The sequence below is a fragment of the Puccinia triticina genome, chromosome 10A (assembly GCF_026914185.1).
Source record: "Puccinia triticina chromosome 10A, complete sequence".
NCBI lineage: Eukaryota > Fungi > Basidiomycota > Pucciniomycetes > Pucciniales > Pucciniaceae > Puccinia > Puccinia triticina.
In genome coordinates this window covers 3,424,994-3,430,037 of record NC_070567.1, presented here as the reverse complement: position 1 = coordinate 3,430,037, position 5,044 = coordinate 3,424,994, and positions in this window count along the sequence as shown.

Here is a 5,044-nt window from a genome sequence, read left to right as displayed (position 1 = left end):
GCAGGAAATCATGGCTAGGGAGAACCAAGGTGGTAAAGAGGGGGTACAAGAGATTATGCTAAAGGTCATCGGGAAAGCGCTAGCGGCCGAGGCGGCAGGCAAATCGGAACAGGCGACCATGCTATTCAAGATCTGCAAAGGCTTGGGGAATACCATCACAAGCGTCCCTACGACCTCGGCCCATCAATCACCGACCCAGTCAGCGACGGACACCGGCAGGCCAACCCGGACCGACCTCCCCATTAGAATCGCTGCACCTCCCATCTCATCATCAACCGCACCACCGGCTATCCCAACCCCCCTGCATCAACTCCTTGGCTTCAAGGTCCCAGCCTCGAATCTATCGTCCATACCGAAAGTCAGGGACTACGACGAGATGCTGACTTCCTCCGGACCGGAAGCAGCAGCCCTGTTTGACAATGCAGCTATCCCAAACAACGACAATATCGGCCTCCCGCAATTCTTTGCCAAGAATCTCCTAGAGTTCCGAGCCCCCTTGCCCTTGACAATCTTCAATGAGTGGTGGCAAGAACAAGCCTTTCTCCACCACGCGGAGAAGAGAAGTAAATCAGACGATGCGAGCGGAGACCGATTCAGATATACCGGGTTTCTGTACCCAAGCAAATACCTCCAGACCTACCAAGAATGGTTGGTCAATCATCAAGGCTTTCTTCGAGTGGTCAGCAACACTGCCGGCATAATTAGCTGGGCTGAGGTTATCCCAGTTAAACTAGGATGCACTTAACCAATTTAAATTTGGTTGATCTCACCTGATGAAATACAAATCCAAGGGGCCCCCCTTAGTTTTATATTTCATTGGTTGAGATCAACCCATTTAAGATTGGTTGAGTGCATCCCAGTTAAACTGGGATGACTTCATCCTAGACAAATATGCTGGCAGTGCAAGATACCTTCCCACGCCAACTTGGCGACTTGGTTGGTGGCCCACAAGAGGAACGCAGACGGTATTATCAGGAGGGAGGGGTTCATGACGGCGCTAAGGTACGACATCCACGTTCGGATGAACGCTCTGTACCATAGGGTACCCGTACCAGGTGGGCGGCTCTCGGTGGCGAACATTTCAATCTTCTGGACGGAGATTGTGCAAGAGGTCCACGCCAAAACGGTTAGGTCCGGCGAAACGGAATTCACCAACAACCCCTACGCAGCAGGTGGCTGTTGTTTTGGCTGGGACCCTACAACTGGTCAACAAGCGAAGGTTAAAGGCGAGCAGGCGAACAGGACTCCGCTCCACCTGCAACAATCCAACAAGGCGATCACATCCGCGACGAAGCCCGGCCCAGAAACCCCGAGGGGTCCTAGCAACCAGAAAGAGACCGGCGGCAAAGGCAACGGGTTTAAGGGGGGCAAGTGGGGGCAAAGCTATGATCGCGAGGCGGGAGACTCGAGCATCGGCGGGGGAGGAGGAGGAGGAAGACCCGGGAGTAGTTATGGCAAGGGGAGAGGTTACTAGTTAGCGGTTTTCTTAGTTGAATCCATCCTCTGTTTTCTTGTACGCCCAATGCAGGGACCGTAGCAACTTCTTTGCCCTCTTTTGATTTCCATCTACACATGCAAATAGAGTTCGCAATCTAACTTAATGGTACCCAATCCGGTACATTCTGTGCAAAGTATAGAGAGTCGGGAGAGTCACAGCTACGAGACGAGAGTTGAACAGAGCCGACAAGTCATAAACAGGAGACAAAGGCTAGCGGTAGTGCAAACCCACCAACTTAAGGGAGCAAAATGGCCAACAAACGTCTCCTGCGAGATGAATATCAATGCTTGGGAGACCGCGCTACGGCGTGCAGGCCTCCTGTCAAGATTCCAAGACGTTTTAGATGGCTTTTGAGATGGGTTCAACCAGGGGATCCCACCACATAGGTTATCGGACGACATTTGCTACTTCACCCCCCCAAATCACACTTCAGCTTTGTTGGCGAAAACCAAGATAGAGGACTCCATTTGGAAGGAAATAGAGGCTGGTAGGATGTTCGGGCCCTTTACGTACGACCAGGTACAAGAGCGGTTCAGTTTCTTCAGGACTAATCCTCTGGGAGCCGTAGTCAACGGCGACGGGTCCTTGCGGCCAATTAATGACTTATTGTTCCCGCACGGGAAGACGGAAATCCCTTCCGTGAACTTGTTTGTCAACGCGGATGATTTCAAGACGTCCTGGGACGATTTCAATGCGGTAGCAAGGTTTCTCAAGGAACAAAAAGAGCCGGTCCTCTTAGCTCTTTTCGATTGGGAAAAGGCGTACTGCCAGATCCCAACCGCGCCATACCAATGGCTGTACCTCATGGTACAAGATTTTAACGATCAACTCCTGCTAGATACCAGGATCGCGTTTGGTGGAGTGGCGGGCTGCGGATCCTTTGGCCGGCCAGCAGATGCGTGGAAGGAGCTGATGCTGTCAGAATTTGATGTCCTAAATGTCTTTAGATGGGTCGACGACAACTTATTTGTCAAAAAGCCGAGCTCAGCAACTCTAATGGCCGACATAGTAAGGCGGTCCGATGAACTGGGGGTAAAGACAAACAAAGAAATATACTCACCCTTTCTAGAGGAACAAAAATACGTCGGCTTCATCTGGAATGGAACCGACAAGACCGTACGGCTTCCAGAAGCAAAACTCAAGAAAAGGATCAATCAGATTCAAGATTTCCTCGAAATAGGTGCAATCTTCACATACAATGATGTGGAGGTCATCGCAGGCAGGTTGAACCATGTAGCTTATATCTTACCTCAGTTAAGGTGCTACTTATGTGGACTTTATAGATGGCTTAAGGACTGGGTGCACCAAGAAACAGCCCGCCCAATACCCCCAGACGCCAAAGAGGATCTACACATGTGGCTAACAACACTATTGAATTTCAAACCAACAAGATTAATTGCGAGACAAGAGCCGACCGAGGTAGGATGGGTCGGCGATGCATTGACAGGATTTGGGATAGGCATGATTATCAGCAAAAGATGGGGACAATTCCGCCTACGATCGCTAGAGGAGCTAGACAAAAAAATTGACATGGAGAAACGGGAAGAAGAGAGGATCTTGCGACTGGAGACCATCGCAGTACGACTAGGCCTATTGATGCTAATCAAGCTTGGGGAAAGAGAAGGGAAAACATTCATTGTATGGACAGACAACACGACAACAGAGAGTGTCGTCACAAAGAGGAAATCAAAAGACAGGTTTGTCAACGCCGAATGGAAGAAGATACAGGTGATGCTAGTCGAACACCAGATCAATCTCATTGCAAAACGTGTTGCTTGCGCTTTGTCAGCTGGCAAGCAAAACCAAGTTTCCCCTTAACTTGCCAACTTCCTGTTTTGCTACACCATCTGCAATTATTACTAGTTTCACACTTATTTCACATGTTTCTTCACATTTCACACTCTTTGATTCATGGTGTTCAAAATTGCATATGTCATGGTTTACATCAAATCATCAAGCCAGTTTTGGCTGGGAGATGTCACTTTAAGTTTTATGCATGCTGACATCTCCCAGCCAAAGTTGGCTTTATGATTTTATGTAAACCGTGACATATGCAATTTTGAACACCATAATTTTATTATTGACATAGTTTATGTATGCTTGTATCTAGTCAAACTCAAGAAGCCTGATACATAAGTTGTACTCCTCAAGCTCTATTGCTCCCTAGACTTTCAGAAGAGACAAAAATAACAACATCATTTTATTTACTCATTCCTCTTTATTTGAAGATATATCAACAAATCACTACTTCAAATAGACAGTTCCCCTCATATCAACAAATCACTGTATGGAAACTCAAGCCTGACTGTCTCAAAACTTATCATCGGCTGGGTGTAAACTCTTTGGATCAGATTCAACCCCATCTACGACTCGGAGCCACCGGATTATTCCAGTAAACTTCCATCGAGTGGATTCCCATCTTCCCCCAAGTAACCCACCGCTGACATGCTAAGAATAGGGCTGACGAATTATCCAGAGGAATTAGGCGGAACCACAGGACCCGCTACCAACTACGGGTCGAAGCCCCCCGGGATCTAGGGGAGCTAATCAAACAAGTAACAGAAGTGTAAGGTTATGATAGGTGTTGCTCGGGGGAATGGAGACGGTTGGAAATGAATAACATTACAAATATAGGATAGGTCTAGGCATCAAGCCTCCACTAGGACCAGGTTTCCTGCAGTGTTGGGTCTGAGCAGGTTCCAGGCCACCTGGAGTAACGGGTCGGGCTCAGACCCCACATCTTAGTGCTCACACAGGAGGAGAGGCCACACTCCCTAGGAGCAGTGGCCACCCTCCCAGCTCACCTTTCTGTTGCGCCAAGCTCTCCGTCACGGGGAGAAGAGACGCGGCACGCCAGGAGAGAGATGAGGAGAGGACCTTTCCCACACTCAGGCGGCTCGGGGAGTTGTGAGGACAACTCCCAGGTCACCTAGGCAATCCCAAATCAGGGGATTGCAAAGAGAAACACACAGGGGCTGAGTACCATTGATGTTACTCAGCCCAAACCCACACGGAACGGTAGCGGCAGGATTGACAGCAAACCTGAATGTAGCCTAAACAAAGATCACCAATATAATTTGGTTGTGGATTTGCAACAACAGCAAAAAAAAAGTGCAACAAAAAAAGCGACCGAGATGCTGAGTAGCCTCCCCGGGAAGCGGGTGCTTTAACTGCTGGAACGGACCAGTCATTGAGGCTCAATGACCGGAACGACCTGGCCATCGAGGGGAGTTGTGTGTTCCCCCTCCCCGTGGCCGGTTGTACCGCTCGGCGCTCATCTACATGTGTCAGCAGGTGTCAGCATATATCGGCAATCACGCTTGATGGCCGGATAGCTGGTCCGTACCGGTCATCAAGGCAGAACTCTTGATGCCGGGTGCGTATATTCTACTCTCTTGTACATCCGGCCATTGAAAGGAGTGCGAAATGTCCTCTCAATGGCTGGAGTCATCGAGAGCAACACACTCCTCGATAGCCGGCCATCAAGAGGGTGTACACACTCCCATCGATGGCCCGTCTATTCCAGCCATTGAGGGGAGTGTGAAT